This window comes from Vipera ursinii, assembly GCF_947247035.1.
Source record: "Vipera ursinii genome assembly, chromosome: 1".
NCBI lineage: Eukaryota > Metazoa > Chordata > Lepidosauria > Squamata > Viperidae > Vipera > Vipera ursinii.
Window position 1 is genome coordinate 96,862,008 of NC_139512.1, and position 20,051 is coordinate 96,882,058.

At 39.0% G+C, this 20,051-nt stretch overlaps 1 long non-coding RNA gene across 1 annotated transcript in view; it reads right to left on the bottom strand.

Moving 5' to 3' along the window:
- Nucleotides 1-19,239, bottom strand: part of LOC310636249 — a 98,738-nt gene extending 79,499 nt beyond the window's left edge. Inside the window, exons 1-2 of the long non-coding RNA XR_014491666.1 lie at nt 18,704-19,239; nt 17,810-17,939 (exon numbers count right to left, since the gene is read on the bottom strand). This is a non-coding gene — a long non-coding RNA (uncharacterized lncRNA). The remainder of the gene's footprint in view (nt 1-17,809; nt 17,940-18,703) is intronic.
- Nucleotides 19,240-20,051: the final 812 nt, after the last annotated feature.

A 20,051-nucleotide genomic window follows, 5' to 3' on the forward strand; every position in this document is an offset into this window, starting at 1 on the left:
ACTTGATCCAAATATTTCTAGAACAAAGGCAGAAGCCATTTGCAGGCCCTGCTACAGGGAGACCAGGAAGATAGAAAAAGGGGACAACTTGGGTCTTTTAGATTCTGCACAATATTGCAAGCACATTTTTAAAAAATGACAAAAGGATAGCATGCTGGAAAAAAAAGTAACCATTGACAAGAAAAGGCCAAAGTGCAGTTTGAAGCTGGCAGTCATTTTATGGCTTCAGTCCTAGAGCAGATTTACTTAGATGACGTTAGTGGCTCCAATCCAGCTTGCTTTTTTTCTTTTCTTTTCTTTTCTTTTTTTTAGTAGTTTTTCCCACTTGCCTCTTGAAGCCTGCACAGTGCTATAGAACCAAAGACCATAATCAAAATTCCCTTTGTGAAATAGAGTTTACCTCAGGGCACTTAGGCCTAGCTGGCTGAATTGGAGGCTCTTCAACCTGTACTTCGTGCCTAGCAATAAATAGCCTACAATACTGAATTTTCCTCAGTGCAGAAGAAACATTAAAAGCAGCCTGCTACATTTTAAAAAGATGTTTTCATTTGGTTCTTAAAAATCTCACGTGCCTGATTTTACTTAATATTTCAAAACATATCATGACAATCCACCAGTCAGGCTAGTGGCTCATTGAGACCTGAAAATGCTCATAAACACGCAGCTCTAAAATATAGGCCAAAATGTGACCTGGCTAACTTCTATTTATATATTAACAGGTATTAGCCTCGACAATATTTTAGTACCAAGGTCTTTGAGCAGATGCTTCAACAAGAGATGATGGACTGCCGCCTGCGCAGTTCTGAAAAAGGAAATGCATCATTAAAAACAAAAAGGTACTGGCAATAACAGATTTATCTGACTTGTGCCCAAGGTAGGAATGACGTAAATAAAATGTAAACATAATGTTATATTTAGAACATAAATATAAACACATTTTTCACACACACATAAGCCTCTGAATTGAATACGGATGGCCTGGCTTTCACACACAATTCTGCTTACACAGTCAAATATTCAAGAACACCATTTGGGTAAAATGTTTAACACTTTAAGGTTTGGCAGACATAGAATTTATTGATTACAAGTATTTTTATGCCTTTTCATTCAAAAGTGAATCCAAGCAGTTTACAATAAATTACACAATACACATACTAATAAATGTCATCATCAGAACTTCTAAAGAGGACATTATTTATTCCTGAAGCTAAAGGAATAATGCTGACTCCACATAAGCTAGAATGCTTCAGTTCAAACTTATGAACCTTTCAAAATTAAGCAGTGTGTGGTATGTCCTTATGTGCTTACTAAAGAAGACGCAGCATTGAATACTTTTGAATAAAGATCATTTTGTGCTTTGAAATATATTTTCCAAGCATGAAGAGGAATGGCAGCAAAAGCAAGGACAAATTTTACTTAAAATGATGCCATTACTCTAAGAAGTTTAATGCTGTTGGATCAGATCAAAGATTGATCTGCATATCAAACAAGATGTATTTTGGGGAAAACAAATGTGAAAGTACTAGATTTATCTTCCAACTTTGCAGTCTAACCTTTATTTCTATTGTTTTATCATATAGAGAAAAGAGGAAGGAAGGAAGGAAGGAAGGAAGGAAGGAAGGAAGGAAGGAAGGAAGGAAGGAAGGAAGGAAGGAGAGAGGGAACTAGAAGACATGCTAACATAAATAAGGCAGTTTTTACATAACAGATTATCCTGGTCAGTCCTTCCATTGTGTTGGTAGAAAAAAAAATCTTAAGTAGAGAATTAACACATCAACAAGCTGGGTAGGACTTCAAAATAGTATGAGTCTCGCCACTGCAGTAAAACAATTGTTTTTGCTCTGTTCAGTTCACAATAAATCTAGAGCTTTTCATAGATTAACAGATTCCATATAATTTAACATCGCAGTAACCTAACCTTTGCTTTCAGGACTGTACGTTTCTCACATCATTGCTATAGGCACAATCTGCAGTCCATCTAAATAAAACACAGTTATCATATAGGTGGGTAAATGACCATACTGCCTACTTACCTGTCAAATATCCTTCTCTCCATATTTTAAAATGACTAAATCAGACACAATTAGCATAACTATTTCTAGAGATACTTTCAAGCACAAGAAGATAACAGTTATTCCTCCAAGGAATGGGTCTCTTTCATTGCATTCCGGGGCATTTTATTTATTTATTTAATTAATTTGTCAATCTAATCTATATCTCTGAAATTTCCTGATAAGCTCCTATTCAAGCTTGTCCTATACCAGACAAGCCAAGTTAGATTTTTCAAGATGAATCAAGTCACCTTGGTGTTATGCACAAAACACTGGGCAACTTTAAAACACCATCTGGTCTTCTACGGTCTACAACTTTACAGTGACCAAATATGCTGTAAGCGTCTTCTACAATAGGATATTCTCCAGATGGACCTATCGTCAATACCCATTGTTCTTAATTATAGTATGGGTCATCAGCTGGAAAACTGCATGAAAATTATGAGCACTGTAGCACCGGTTCTAGGAATTAGACACAATTATGAAATTATACTTCCACACGGTTTTCAGTCTGATCTTTTTTAGTATTACAACTGCATCCAGGTCATCAGCAGATAAATCCAACAGTTGTAATTTCATATTTTAAAAAAACAGGCCAAGTCTGAAATACTTCATTCAGGATGACTGCAAAATATGTGAACATGAGATTATGACATTTTTGGATTGCCTCCACAAGATGTTTTTCTTTCCATTAGCAGACACTTTTTCCAAAGTCTCAAGAACAATTTCCCATAAGTTAAAACTGTACACTGATATCTCACATAGAATATTTGAGCTGAAATTGTATGGCAGAGTTCTCTGATTCTCACAATCAGAGAGAGCTGTTGAGTCAATAAGAGGCAGGTGACAAGGATCTTCAAGGCCAGGAAATGAGCAGGCTCCTGATCTCAAACTCAAAGGTCGGAGAAAGGGGTCCTAGATTTAACCCTGTTAACTAGTGGATCAGGAAGGATGGATTCCCAGGTGCCATGAGACGAAAACTTCCTAATTCTCTGTAATAAATTTATTTAGCTAATCTTGTCTCTATCTCAGAAGGTGATGATTGGAGGGACTTAATTACCATGTTCAGTATGAATCTTTGGCAGCACATTGGCCTACTTATAGTACTCACAAGACCATGAGGAAGCAGCATGTATTCAAATCTCTAGATTAAACAGCATCTACAGAATTTCTAGCAATTCCACTGTTACTGGATCAATTCCAATGTCTTGCTTGGCTTACAGCCCAGATGTCCTCTTAACCCAGAGGATATCACTGGGGTAACTTTGGCAACTTCCTGAATCAAAAACCATTCTTCTCCAAGTATGATTATCTCAAGAGTACTGTTTAGCAATATGTATTAAGATTAATGGAGTACTGTACTAGTACAAGGATTGCAGCAAGTTAATTATTTTCAATTTAGAAGCAATATGCCCCTGAATAGATGAGATTGGAAACTTCTGAGACTTTTTCTCATACACTCTTACTGTGCACTGGAGAGCAAACATCTACCTTCACAGATAATGGAGAAGGTCTTCAGCTAGCAGTTACACAATCACTTCAATCTTTATCTGTTTGAATAGCAACTCTTACACCAGCAGGTGGGACAGAAACAGCAGGTCCAGTATCAGACTCAAGCTACACAGTCACTGCTCCAACAGCAGCTCCCTGGCTTTCAAAGCTGACAAATGCGATGGGCACCTTGGCAGATTTGTCATTTCATTGCTCAAATCACGCATCTCACCAAGACCTAAGGAATTTCTCACCAGTTTTGTGTAGTAATTTTAATCAATCTGACCAAGGGAACTGCAAAATGCGCAAGCTTGCTTTTGGTACAAAACCCCCTGTAATTTTGTGACGCTACTGAAAGTTGCATTTGAGAAAGCCAAATAGATCAAATAATACCCGGTCAAGTATATGCCAACCATAAAATACAGAGCCTAAGGCAGGGGTGTCAAACTCAATTTCAATGAGGGCCGCATCAGCATTGCAGTTGCCCTCAGGGGGCTGGGTGGGTATGGCCTACTGGGTGGGTGTGGCTAGAGTGCATATGGCCTACTGGGTGGGCATGGCCAGCTCTACATCGTTTGCATCAAGGGTGCCTATGGGGGCCTGGGCAGGAGTGGGACAGATCTGAGGGTCTCTGGCAGAAGGAGGGTCTCTGGGCCAGGGCCAAGGCAGTGGGGGGCCGTTCCCTCACTGTTTCCAGGATGGCTTCGCGGGCCACATGAAACCACTTCGCAGGCCGGATCCGGCCCCCGGGCCTTGTGTTTGACATGTCTGGCCTAAGGTATGATAAGCACATTGTACACATACATGCATACATACATACATATACACCCCCACACACACACTTTCAGTTGTTATTTATAATGAATAAAGTTTAACTTAACTAATATGAAGAGAACTATCAAATGAAATACATAACTAATTTATTGCACCCCTGTATACACTATTTGCATGGGAAATATACACATCATTAGTGGTTTTGAAGATTTTTTGTAATCATAGAGTAAGAGATAACTTTGTAATCATACTTATTGGTTGCAAAGTTAACTGGAACTTCTTCCTATTTCTTTTCTTTCTTTCTACTTGTTTGGGTTTTTTTTCACTTTATTTTCCTTACTCTGTATTAGTTTCTGTTAATTTTTATGTTTGCTTTAAAACATAATAAAATATACATTAAAAAAGGATTGATTTGAAAGGTCATCTCAGAGACTTTGGTCGTTAATCCCACTAATCCATAGCTATCAATGGAAGACTCACAGAATTGCAACAAAGTAATGATTGCAAAGGAGGGCGTGATGTGTTTATATTGTGGACAAACCTGCCACTTTACAGGTGAAATGTCCTGCTGAGAATCACCTTCCAACCAATTGTACTGCTCACTCATCAAGAAAAGGGTCTTTTTAAGGTAGGATTCCAAAACCCCAAAAGGATTTTTTCTACTCAAACAAGCATTTACTTCACAAACTTCGCTATCCTTTGTGGATCAGGATGTTTCTGATTAGAATATCTCTTAGAATAACAGAGTTGGAAAGGACCTTGGAGGTGTTCTAGTCCAGGGGTAGGCAACCTTGGCTCTTTTATGACTCGTGGACTTCAACTCCCAGAATTCCTGAGCCAGCAAGGCTGGCTCAGGAATTCTGGGAATTGAAGTCCACGAGTCATAAAAGAGCCAAGGTTGCCTACCCCTGTTCTAGTCCAACCCCCTGCTTAGTCAGGAAACCCTATAACAGGGGTGTCAAACTGCTGGCCCGTGGGCTGGATGCGTCATGTAGACGTTGCGCCCACCCAATTGCCGGCAATGGCAAAATCATCCCGATACGTTGTGCGATGTCATGTGACGTCACAAGTGTGACATGTATGCCATACAAATAGTTGTCCAATCTCTTCTTAACAACTTCCAGTGTTGAAGCATTCACAACTTCTGGAGACAAGTTGTTCCACTGATTAATTGTTCCATCAGGAAATTTCTTCTTAGTTCTAGGTTGCTTCTCTCCTTAGTTTCCATCCATTGCTTGTTGTCCTGCCTTCAGGTGCTTTGGAGAATAGCTTGACTCCCTCTTCTTTGTGGCAACCTCTGAGATATTGGAACACTGCTATCATGTCACCCCTCGTCCTTCTCTTCATTAAACTAGATATACACAATTCCAGCAACCATTCTTTACATGTTTTAGCCATTAGTTTTCATAATCTCCTCCAGAGTTTGATGACAGCTTGTTCCCCCTATGTACTTTCCCCAAAATACCTACCAACTAGGAAAGTTAAATTATGGTATTTTTACTGAAGAGTTTTGGGCTATCAAAGATGTTTTAAAACATTAGCATCATCTTCCATAATGTATCAAGCAACCAACAAAGTTCCAACTTCTCACAGACTTACACAGAAGGTGACAAGGGCACAATTCTTTTCCCATTTTAACATTCTTATCTCTTATATCTCCCAGCCTGCAGAACAAGCACTCCAATGACTTAGCATGTAAACTGGATTAGTTCTTGTAGTATGATCCTCCCACCACATTCATTCTGCACCTGGAAATCTTTGTCACCCTCTCAGCACCTGCCCTGCTATGACAGCTGGTTGTCACAATGACAAGAAGTCTACCAGCTATTTCCAAAACCACCAACAGGTGCAACCTACCCCACCTTAAAAAGAGACAAGCCATGTCCCCAGTGAGAAAATGAATCAGAATCTTCCTATCTTAACTTGTCTGCATGTAAGTTTCTCATTTAAAAATAGTCTACTCGCGTCTAATAAATATTAGTAATCAGAGGTCTGAGAGACTTTAAAGAATTGTTTCCAGCCCAAGAGAAATTGTTTCTCTTGTTACAAGAGAAGTTGACCTTTTTCCCACATATGTATTGGCTTGCATAAATAACTTTCAGAGTATCCCTAGTTTTCCCTCCATCATCTTTTCTTGGGAGCAGAAAGCACTGTTTCACAATAACTAACCATACTGTAGTTCACGGGTCTTCAAACTTGGCCCTTTTATGACTTGTGGACTTCAACTCCCAGAATTCCTAAGCCAGCATGCCTGGCTGAGGAATTCTGGGAGTTGAAGTCCACAAGTCATAAAAGGGCCAAGTTTGAAGACCCCTGCTGTAGTTTCTTCCTTCTCTAAGAAAAGTCTTACAACTGTGTCACAATAGCCAGTCAAGTAGATATTTAGGATTAGTTAAAATCACTCTTCTTCTCTGTGACTTTTGATGGCCTTCCCTTAGAGCAGATATCAAGGTCTGTGCTTCTTATTGGGTACTCCCGGCTAAGACAGTCTTTTCAACAATGTGTTTCAACTGTTATACTCCTTCCCTTCTCTAGCTTCACATTTTATTTCTGAGGTACACTGTCTCAAGGTCCTGGATGCCATTCTAGCAATAACTTATCTTTCCTCTATGATTGCACATTTTCACTTCCTGTCACAGCCTCTCCTCTATTCCTAAGATTATTCATCTGTTTATTCAATAGATTTCCAGAAATGTGGTTCACCGGATCATTTCATTTCTGAAAGAGGTTGGCAATTCATGGCACGTTTCCAGAAAGCTCTATTTCACCTACTAAGATATGTAGCTTCACTTATGTTCTGCATAATCTAGCTATAGATGATGAAACAGAAAGGGCAAATGCTCAATTCAAAGTGATTTACATCTTCTATAAAATAGCATAGCACTGGATTACTTCACATAGCTTATGTTCAAGAAGGGCATGGCAAGAAGACAGGCATTTTCTGTAGTAGCCAATTATGCCAAGGTCTCCCACTGATCCTTTCCTGTCAACACCATGCCTCCTCCATTATTGTTGGACACCCTGTTAAGCTTTCTTCCAGATATCAACCCTCCATACGGCCATTTAAAAAGTGGGAAACTAAAAGTATTGCACTGTTTCCTATATTTGCAATCAATCATATGGATTTTATCTGTAGTGAAGATTCTTAACTTTCCATCTTTCCATCCTGGTCTGGAACAACCCTATGCCATTGTGAACTTTCCTGATACCTCCCTTCTCAGTAGTGGTGGGGAGAACTTAAGAGTGCATGAGAAGCAATCTAGAATATTTAGTTCTAGAGGCTGAATGACCTGGGAAGGAACATACCCCCCTATATATATATATATATATATATATATATATATATATATATATATATATATATATATATATATATATATCGATGGCTTCTCTGATTATTCTGTTGTTAAAATTTTAACAACAGAATAGTCAGAGAAGCCATCGAGATAGAAAAATGCCCCCACAGCATGAACAAACGAGATGATACATCTCGCCTACCAGCCATTTGGAAACCCGCCTTGATTGACGAGTCCCAACCACCAAGAATGATACCAGACCCAAACTCAGGATAACATCACATGACATCACCACCACACTACCATTCAAAAAGCAAATCCGAACCCACAATGATAACGACACACAACCACAAAACAGAAACCTAACTACAGCTGCAACATTAGCCACTTTAAACCCCTCCAAACCACACAATAAGCAAACTGACACCCACTATAAAAACATGGCACCACCACAAACACGGAGCCGAACAAAAGCAGCACAACTCTCCAGTTCAGGTCTAAGGCTGGCAGCTGAGACCAGCCCATCCACTCAAAACACATCCCCACCCAATCAGAACACAGCCCCCATTCAAAACACACTCCCACCCAATCAGAACACAGCTAACCCCCCACCCAATCAGAGCACACCTCCACCCCATCAGAACACAGCCAAGCCTCCACCCACAGAACACACCCCCTCTGGCAGTTTAAAAAAGAAAAAACAGCCACTACCACACACTTCTCCCAGAAGAACAAAGCTGATGTCACCAGCCTGAGGATGACGGATGAGATTTTGTCAAAACGTTGCCCTGATACCTCCAATTCTACGTGGGAAAAAACCCGAATGACCAAAGATCTACATACACACACACACACATATATATGTGTAGGTCTTGGCGTATTTGGGTCTTTTCCCGTGTAAGATTGAGAGTATCTTGGTGACGTTTCGACATCTTCAGGCCGGTGTCTTCAGCTTCATGCTTGTGCGAGCAAAGCGTGATCGGAGCTGCCGTCTGGGCACCAGGGACCGGTTCCGTGGAGAAAGGTTTTACCTCAGACTGAGAGTGTGTGCTTTTCTGTGCTACCTGCATCCCATGTATGAGGTTTTGCTTGTTTGTGAGGACCGGTTGCTGGTATGCCACAGCCCGGTACTGGTCCATGGACCAGGGGTTTGGGACCCCTGCTATAAGCCCAATCTTCCTGACTAGCTTTAGATTCTGATGGAGAAGATGACAGATTCAGGGAAGGAGATGGAATGACTTTACAATGACAATATTGCATATAGCAGAAAAATTAGGAAGAGACCTGGGGGTTAATCTATATAGATATCACAATGCTGAGCCACTGTTAGATGAGAAAATCTTGGTATATATGACTTCAGTCTTGGAACTAGTTTAATTAAATTGTTAAGATTAGTAGCAGAATCTTTCCAATACATGTACTGGGTGAACGCACAAAGCTCCATTTGTGCAATTGACGGGTGCCCATGCCTGCCATTTGTACAAATAGAGTTTCACACACAAGCTTGCATGCACATCACTTGCATGGAACCATTCCCTCTCCTCTTCCCCCAATACCACCAGCAGAGCCAGAAAGTTTGGGGACCGCTGTTTTATAGTGTTAGACTGAAAACACCTATTCATATAGCTCAGGGGTAGGCAACCTTGGCTCTTTTATGACTCGTGGACCTCAACTCCCAGAATTCCTGAGTCAGCCATGCTCAGGAATTCTGGGAGTTGAAGCCCATGAGTCATAAAAGAGCCAAGGTTACCTACCCCTGGTAGCTGTAAGTGAAGAGGACTAAGTAATTAAAAGCTAGTTTTTTCCTAGGGTTTTTGAATGCCTGAAGAAGAGACCTCCTAACTATGACTCTATATCAGGCATGTCAAACTGCCGGCCCACGGGCCGAATGCATCATATTGAAACTGTGCCCACCCCATTGCCTGCAATGGGGAAAAAGTCACAATACGCCGTGCAACATCATGTGACGTTGCAAGTTTGACATGCCTGCTCTATATTTAGAGATAAAATTAATTTAATGTCACTGTATCAGAGAAAGGAGAGGAATTTCCATCAACATTTACTGTACAAATACCCATGTGCTTTTAAAGATTTGATATGCTCAGTTCTTATATTAATAGGTGAAAGCTGCTTCAAATGTGCCAAATCCTCACTTCTGATAACCAAGTATACCGAATAAATAGCATCTTTGCATCTTTTGAGTGGCTTCACCTAAAAGCTTAATGGTATTCTAAGAAACTTTCTCTAAAATGCTAAGAAGATTTTCCAAGACCTTGAACACCAACTTTTACCCATCAGGAGCATTATCTCATATCATTTCATTGGGTTACAAATACTATACTTTCTAGTGAGACTCGTTAACCCTACATAGAAGAGCTTCTGACATAAGAAACTTATATCCAATATTATTTGACCACATGGATCAGACTGAGCCCAAGAGAATGCTGGACTTCTTTTAAAAGAATATAAATTGGAAGATTATAGAAATATATATTCCAGGGATTAAAGTACAGAAAGTATGGGCTTCAAGAACACACAAAAAAACCAACCAGATTATTTGGCTATTTTTAAAACTCAGTTTTTGTAGAGATGCCTAAAAAATATTGTTCTGATCATTTTCAAGGTAAGAAAAAATAATGGTAGTTTCTAAAAAGTCAACGCACCGAATAGATCATTTATATTCATCGTATTAACTTTCTCAAACATGTTGTCTCTCTAAATATTTCTTTCTCAGATTAATGATCTAAAAATGGTTCGAAAGTTTTATAACTTTTTCTTAAATACAGAGATACTAAGATATTAAGATTTTAGGAAGGATAGAGACATTAAGCTAACCAGGTTTTCTTCAATGGACTATTTAGATAAAACTAAATATTTGGAAAATGTTGCCATGCAACTGATAAAATGAGAAAGAAAAGAGCTCATACTAAACAATCTATTTTGCATAAAAAACTAATGTTTGGATTACAAATCTGTTGAAAACAAGAATGGTAGCAACAGGTGACACAGTAAAAAAAAAGCTTAGAAAAGGGAAGTTGAAGAGGGCACATTCACTGCTAAGGGGAAATTAAAATGGAAGTATCAAAACAATAGTGATTCCTAAAAAAGAAGAAAACTACAATAGAAAAATACCCTTGAGAAAGTAGTACAGGCAAATTGGATAGAAAAGAGACAAAAGAGTACAGTGTATAATCTTAAACAAAAAAACATGATGGGTCAAGTAAGAGAATCCCAGGGACAATTAATGTTTGGCAGGGTCAGAGGGCAACGGAGGATGATCTTAGTCTAAAATCATTCAATTAAAAAAACGGAAGGTTGTTGCAGCCAATATCTTCTATAACAAAAACACAGAACAGGCAAAGAAAAAAATCCCATTGCATTCTGTGCCTATTCTAAAATGTCTCAATTCTTCAGAAGTCTAGAAACAAATCAAATTAATGACATAATTAACTCAATGTTTTAAAGGGTTGCATTAGTCACGTCACTGCACTGTTTTCAATTATTACAGTTATATTCTAAGATTGACTCCATAAAAGTTTTTTATGTCATAAGAATTCTCAGAATGTGTTATAAATTATATTTACTGTTTTGATCTATTAAACAGAAACATTTAGACACTGTATATTTTAAGTTGCTTGCATGCAGGTGGGTCTTTGGCCAGTTTTAAATATCCTTTTAGTATTTTGCCAATAACTTACAGGTGACAAAAGTTTTTAAATTGTTTTGCTGGGCTGAAAAGGGAGCATATTGATTTTATATCCAATTTCCAAGTTTAGGACGTATTCATCAGTAATGAATTTAGTATCTAGAATCTAAAGTACTTTACTTCTAAGTAACCCATGCAATTTCAAAAACAGTTCCTCTGGGGCAGGGGTGTCAAACTGCCAGCCCGCGGGCCAGATGCATCATCCGGAAGCCGCACCCACCCCATTGCTGGCAATAGTAAAACTCTCCCGATATGTTGCATGACGTCACGTGTCATTGCGAGTTTGACATGTCTGCTCTGGGGTGATCTTTGAGAAAGATGATCAGATTAGGTCTAAGACTTGAGAAGAAAGTTGTCTCTTCCCAGGAGAATCAAAAGAATCCACAGAGCCCAAAGTTATCTGAGCATTGCAATTAATCCATAGTTATCAGCAAAGCCATAGCCAGCCTTTGCTATAAGAAAAAAAAATGTCAGGGTTCTATAACTCTGCAAACTTAGTTCAACAATTGAAATCTACACTGTAGAGCAGACATGTCAAACAATGTATCGGGACAGTTTTGCCATTGCCAGAAATGGGGTGTGCGTGGCTTCTACAAGACACATCCAGCCTGTGGACGCGCAGTTTGACACCCCTGCTGTAGAGTACTATGCCTGCTACTACATAATAGTTCAGCAAATAAACTATTCCAATGAAAGGATAACCTGTAGCATTCAAGGAATATTTTCACCTGGAATAGCCAAGCTCCTTGGAAATCCAAACATGAAATGCGTAAAACTACTATTGATCAGCTAAATTCACTGATAACCTATCTGAAACAAACTAGCCATATGGTGCCAAAACTTTTTTTTTTGTCTATTAATGTAACAACAGGGTATAGTAGAGTTCTACTGGAAGCATTATTTGACAGAACCCTCGGTGGCATTCTTCCCAGCCCAGGCACAAGAGAGAAAGAAACAAAAAAAAAGTCTCTAAGGCAATTGCACACACATCTATTTGCATTTTTTTTAAAAAAAAAAAACAGGTGAACAAAGAGTAAACCAGATGTCAACTTTCAAAAGCGAGCTGTCTGGTTTGGGAGAGTTAACAGAGGCAGACAAACTGCTAGAGCTCAGAGGGAGACAATGAGCTTCTCTCAAAACATTCTGGCCAAGGGGAGTGGCTATTTAAAACACTTGGCTTCCTTTATTTCAGCATGGCCGAAGTGGATTCTGCCTGCTTTTACGTGCCAACTCCAATGAAGTCATTTTGTTGCAATGGGGTTTTCTATGCATTTCAGCAACACCGTGTGCACTGTAAGCAAAGAACAAAACATTTTTGGGGGGGAGGGGAAGCCTTCATTTGCAACTGCAAAAGCCCCTATGTAAATGAAATTAATTCTCCGACCTTATATAATGCTGACAAATCCTGTGAATAAATTATATTAGTTTAGCAAACCGGAAATCATTATTGTGTTCTGCAAGAACTTTGAGAATATTAACAGCAAATAAGAATTATAGTCTCTTAACCAACGTCATAAAGGTAAGGTGCCAGAAGTAGTAGAGAAAAGCGAATTACAACTGGCCTTCTGTAGAAGTCACAGATTCACATTTGATTTACAATTAAGGAATATAAGGATTTTTTCCCCCATTCTGTAATTTATTGTTGTTTTCACAATGTTCTTAAAAAGTATGCTTTAAGGACAGCCGTTCAACTGTTCAAATGCCTTCACCACAAAACATGTATTAATATATGGAACAGTCCTTTATAGTATTTAATTTGACATTATGAGCTGGATTTCACATATTTTCAAATAAATTCAATTTAGCTATGTTTGGATGGTAAGAGAGAGCATACAACACACACAAAAGAATTAAGAGAGTTAAAGAATTTCTGCTACCATCTGATCTGCCAATAACAGAACTTTTAAAATGAATTTCTTACTGAACTGAATATATTAACACTTTGGATTATCTTTAGGATGCTGTTTATACTAAGTTAAAATACCATCTTAAACTCCTTCCAAAAGCTAGTACCACATCAAATTATGATAATTAGGAAATTCTGTGGATGAAGCAATGCAACAGATGCACTAAAGAGTTTGCTGAAGAGAATGTAATATGTTCTCACAAAATTAACATTTCCCATTGTTAATAGTAGCTTTCAGTCTATGTACTGATAAAATAATAGAATGCACTGATATTAGAGGTCAATGGGAATGAAATTATAATCATTTGACTAATAGATTTTTAAGTTTTGGTCTTGGTAAAAGAAATTGTTGTCAAATTGCCAAAACATTAGATTGCTTTGTATCTTTTGCTGAAATAAAAGAAAACTCAGAACTATTAGCATCCTTAGATTTTATTTGGCTAAATATAATAAAGAATTAGGCCATTTTAAAACAATCCTATTGTAATTTCTAATTTGAAAGTAAAGGGAAGTCAGTGATTTTCACAATATTTGATTTTCTCCGTTTCTTTAAATTATTCTCCCTACCTTTCCTGTAAAACTTGTTCTTTACATTAAAGCTGGAAGGCCTTATTGGTATTATATTAAGCAGGTATTAGAGGGCTCCAGTCTTACCCTAATACCTTTCTTCAATTAATGCAAAACTGAGGTACAAATACTTTTGCTCCCAAGTATTCTGGTTACCCATTACTGTTGAAATTTACCTTATAATTACTTAAGAGCAAAACCTAAAAATACCACACCTTGTACAGAACATAATCACATCATTTCATTCAATTGTTTTAAACTTCAAATTAGTGATACTTGCTTTCAATAAAATTCCATTTCAGGTTTTATAAAATAACAAGTTTCTTTGGGGATGTGGAGCTGCTTCTTATGAAAAAGGACTCCAATATAGTCTGTCTGTGATCCTAGAGACAGTTATTTGTGAGTAAGCATTCCCAGGAAAGCATCTGTTTAACACTGAAGATTATTTTCCAGCACAGACTACTCATCATCTAAAAATCCTCCTACAACAACTAATCAGGATTTTGTAATACTGTGCAAGGGTCAAACACAATATGATCTACTCTAGAAATCCCCAATTAAGTCTTTCCACTCCAAGCAGTATTATAAGATAGAATTCTGGGAGCCCAATCACAAATCCAGGGTTTCAAGCCAATTGTGATGCCAACACTACAAGTTGCGATATTGCTGTTGTAATGTAAGAATGTTAGTCTATCAAACTGGCATGCAAGGCTTACAAAGTGAATTTGAAGCTTCAAAATAAAAAGGTACATTTGTTTCCAATTCCAATTCTCACTATCATAAAACATCAGCTTGAGATCACTTTGCCCTTGCTGAGGAATATTTTAAACTAAGAGTGGGTGCATGTATTGTATTAAGATCTCTTCTCATTTTCAAGCAAGAACTTCAAGGAGAAACCAGTTTCAGAATGCACAACTAATGTAGTAGATTCACTTTTGAACAAGCTTATTTCCATCTACCCTCCCCCACATACCCTCTGATCAAGAAGATTCCAGTGATCGTTTACCCTGATGTGTCTTTGATATCAGAAAGGATATTTACAGACTTGGGGATCAATTGGTAATTACACAGAAGTAGAGTTACAACAGGACACTGTTATCAAAACCATAAGACTTTAGTAGAAAGTATTTAACTGTTGCATTTCTAAGTTTCTGATTTCTACATTATCCTGTAGAAATGTAGTGAAGATAATGTGCAGCCACAAAAAGCAATAGCTTCCGCATAAAGTGTTGTAATTTTCCTAGCACAAACATATTTGCAATTGAAATCCACCCATATTAAGAGTTATTTACTTATATTTAGTAGGTAACTTTTTTTTAAAAAAAAGTCCACTACAGTAAACCATTGAGGTATGAATGAATTTCTGTTTAAATATCTCTCTATCTCTATGCAGAATAATGAGGAAAAAACCCATATAGTATAAGCCTTGCTCACAATTCATATCCACATTGTATGTTTAAGAATATTCTCATTTTCGATTACTGTCTGGATTACAATTCTCAAAATTCACAAAACATAAAGATCAAATCAGCAAAAATTTAATTGCATAACAGCATAAATAAACACACATCCTATCTTAATATGAGGGCTTTGAAGCAACAAATATTTAAATCCTAAACTAATGAAGCAGCTTTAGGAAACAAGGTATCAAGCCATTTCAGATAAACAGTATGAAACTCATAACTGTGCCAGAAAACCTGCTGGATTAAAAACTTAAAAATACCCTTATAAGATATCCACACGTTACAAACTGCATACTAAGTTTCATAATAAGCCAAATTATTTTAAAATAAAATACATTATTTTTACAAAAAGTACAGATCATATAGAATTATAGTAGGATAATGGCTACCCAGTTACCACATTTTATTATACACGTACACTAAAACATTTATATTTTATTTCCTTCAACTTTCCATTGCTTAGAAGTTTTTGCAATTTAGTTCTGGTACACCTTTGGGCAGTTCTACATAACACTTTCATGTTAACAACTAGAATACTAATTCCACCCCTTCTTGTTTTAATGCCTCTAGATATATCCATTTTAAAAAGTTTTTTTAAATATAATTTAATTGCTGAACTCTAGCAATGTTTTCTACTTTTTACAAACGTGTTAGGGCTTACTGTGCTCATGTTTCTAATCTTAACTTTCATTAGCAATGGAGAACTACCATAAATGGCTACCTCTTTCAAAAATTTATTCACCATCTAGGCAAAAGAAAAAAAATGTTACTTTCAAATTATTAAAGTGGCTTTTCAACCATCACACATAAAGAGCCACATTCTTCCAACACTAAAAAACTTCCAGTTGAAATTCACTGAGGGCCAAGTTCTCAGTTATGCTAAAACTGTTCTTTTCCACTGTTTACAAAACTTTCTTTCAAAACCAACACTTCACTCTAGTTTCTTCCTTGTGATAACTTTAATAAATATAGTTTGGACCCAAAAATAATATTAATCATATATCCTAACAGCCTGTGCAGTTGCTTTTGATAACTTTACATGTTTTCAGCAGAACTGAACATCAATAATCATTTTTAACAGCCATGATATATCTATTCAGGTATCATTCCATTACTTTCATTTAGTAAAAGAGGAGAATAAGGTATCAAAGGACTGAACTATTTTGCTAAAAATGCATCCATAAATGTTGAAAATATTTAATGCAATTAAGAGTTATGGCTAACTTTATTAACAAATCATCACGGTATAAACATGAATTAAAATAAAATATGAAGAAATCTAAAATGGATTGTGGAGAGCTGGGAAAAATACTAACAGAGTACCCCTCCAACACAGGAGTCATTTCTAAAACTCAGCTAGGCCTCAAGTTTGTTCTCCTGACCTTTTGAAGAGAAATATGAATTCTCAGCATTCTATTTGAAAAATACCTAGGCAGGAGCTGCTGTCTATACAGAGATACAGAAGTAAGGCAGTGTAAAACAGCCTCTGAATTATCTGGAATCTTTTTAACACTGGCAGTATAGTCTAATGTCCTTGCAGTGGTATTCCACAACTATTTATAGAGATGGCAATGCGCTATGTACCTCGGGACAACCGTTCCAAATTTAGGAGCACATTTCTTTAAATCTTGTATGAAATAAGACCAGATTTCTATTTACAATTTGTGTTCCTAGTGCACTGTAATAATGCTCTTTTCCTTTTGTGAGCTTCTGTCCTTCAGTACAATTTCTACATCCAGATAAGATGCAAGTTTAGCTAAAGGTGATTTTTTACTTAACTGCTTTCAATACTGATACTTTATCTAGATTTGTCTTGCAAAACTACAACTAAGGATGTTTCTTTAACTTGATTAACTTACAGATTAGATTGTTTAGTGTTCCTGATAGTTTTAGCTGGGCTAATTGTATTCATTGGCTATTTTAAATTAGAATAGAGATACATCATGCCAGAAGTCACATAATCAGTTAAAAACAGCAGACTTTTTTAAAAATAGGAAATATATAGCAAGACAGAGATTTTCACACCTGAAATTAAAACATACAATCATTTACATTTAGAAACAAAGAAAGGTAGGTGCCCATCAACTTTGGAGACATTTATTGAAGGCCATTTGATATGGAAACATATCCCCATATCCAGAGCAGGTAGTTACTTCCAATCTCTTAACTACTCTAAGAAACACAGGTGACACTGATTTCTCAGTGTTTCAAAAATATTTTAATACAGTGATAATAATGTTGGGTGCTTTAAAGAAAAGAAAACCAATCCACAATTATAAAAAATTTCTTGTACGTCCATCTTCCCCAAGAGATTGGAATAAAAAAACAAGTTTGGCTAGTGAACTATCCCTCACTTTCCATATTTTGTTTTAGATAAACTTAATTCTCCCCCCTTCCCCCCCCCTCCCCATGTAAGTGGACTTCTTTTCTTTGACAGTGTGAATTGTGGAACAAAAGAGTCTCTTTTGGCCATTAGCACTATTAACGTGGAGGGAGGGGATGCACAAGGTTCCTGTAAAAGGTTAGAGGAAAATAAATAAACGTTGGGCTCCTACCGAAGGAAGTTTTCCAGGGACAATCTCTTCGCTTTGTTGGAACTGTGACTTTGTTGTCTTTTTGGGATACAATGTTTCTGCTGACTCCGGAAAATTTTCCACTTGAATGTGCAATTAAGCAGCAGCAGTTCTGGAGAAAGCAAAGAAGCAACGAAAGAGAACATTCCTTCTTTCATCTTTAAGAAGGGATAAAAAAAGGGGGGGTGGGGTGGAGAAAGGGGAGAAACGAAAATAGGAAGAAGAAAAAAAAAACCCCTCAAAGCTCTAAACGGGCAGCTAAATCTCTGATCCAGTCACTTTACAAAGCTCAGCGCTAGGAGAGAGGAACTCAAGGGATGGGTTCATTTTACTATGCAAGGCCTGATCTGCTCCCAAGTTATTTCTTCTCGACGAAAAATGTGAAAAATGCCAAAGATTTGTGTGTGCGTGCGCGCGCGCGCGCGCGTCTTGAGTGTGAGCGAGAGTGTGCGCGCGCCGGCGCGCGCGCCAGGCTGCAAAGCAGTGACTCAGGCAACTAAATTAAAGCAGCAACAGCAATAAGGCGCAGAGGGCGAGAGGAACGGCGGCCGCCTGTTGCAGCTCTGGCTAAATACCCAAATCAGACTAAACTCCGCTGGAAACAGCTTTGCCTTCCCCCTCCCCTGTCTCCCAAAGCTACTTTCCCTGATTTTCGCTTTCCCCCCCCAACTCCTCTCTCCACTGTTCACCTGCGGAGACTGAGAAAGGGGGGGGCGTGAAGAGGGGGGGCAATCGACACGATTCTCCCAAGTAAATAACAGAGGACCGCCTCCCCCCCCCCTCCACCGTTCCCTGCCACACAAAGCAAAGCGAACCGTAGAGAAGCTGCTCCCTCCAGCCTCCACTCGCCCCTCCACGCACACGCACAAAACTTACCTCCACTCCACTCCCCACCTTTTGCAAACACCACCAGCCTCTTTTTTTTTTGTTTTTGTTTTTTGCAAATCAATTTCAAACTTCTTCCAGCTTCCCCTTGGGGACTTTTGGCTCGCTTTAATGGTCTCTCTAAGCCTTCCGTGTTTTGCTTGTTGTTGCTTTTTTTTTTTTGGGATGTTAAAAAAAAAATTTTTTTCCACCCCCTCTTTAAAAAAAAAAATTACGGTGTGTGTGTGCGTCTTTGGGCTCTACAGCTTGTTGGCTTGCGGGATTATTGAAGCCCTTCAAGTGATTCGTTACTGCCCCCAAACCGGTGGCGGCAGGGCGGGCTGGGCTTTCGAATGGGGCTTGTGCAGCGCGAGCGATGCTAAGAATGTTCGGAATGAGAAGAGGAATGAAATGAACGCGAGGAGCGGACTCTCTACAGGGGAGGCGGAGCCACAGCCCGCAACAGCCAGGGGATGCGGAGGGGGAGGAGCCAGGAAGCAGCTGGTGACCTCATAGGAAAGTCCAGGGGAGGAGGGAGGGAGGGAGCGAGCGAGCGAGGGGAAAGGAGGCGAGGGGGGGGGGAGAGAGAAATCAGATCACAGGGGGAGGGGAAAAGTTGGAGCGAACGGCGGGCGGGCGGGCGGGGGGAGAGGAAGAGAGGTGTCCTCGCGAGCCACCTTAGTCGCAGGCGCAGCCGAGGAGCCTCTCGAAATGGGAGCTTGAGCTCACATGCCGAGGCACAGGCGCGAGGGCGGAGCCGAGGCCGCACCGCGGAGCCAGGAGCGCTCCAGCTGCGGCTCCCCGTAACAGGCGGCGGAGAGCGGGATTTCAGCGCCCTTGGGGGGGAAAAAAAAAAGGGCTGGCTGATGCAAACTTTCTGGAGCTCCTCGCTTGGAGTGCGCGCTGGCGAGAGGTGGAATTTGCCTCCAATCAATCGCAGCGACGAGGAGGAGGAGGAAAGAAGCAAAAAAAAACCAACACAAAAATGCTGCCGAGTTTCAGTGAAGCACGACATAACTCTTGTAAGGGTCGATGGGGGGGGGGGGAAGAAAGCGTGTCTTCGGGAACAAATCGTAGTTAAGGATGCCTTAACTGCGCTAGGGAAAGTAGGATGGGCGAGAGTTTGTTGGCGTTTGTTGGTTTGCTCAGGGTGTGATTCTTTTTTAATATATATATATATATATCTCAAGCGCGGCAACTCCTCCAACTTTCGAATTTGTTTCAACGGCTGCGGTTGTGCGATTCCACATCGCTTGTTTCTCTTCCCGGGGTGAAATCGATGTCATTTCCCCCTTGCAGAAATGGGCTCCTTAGGGATTTTTCGGGAACGAACTATCTCGTTTAACCGTTTGAGATCTGG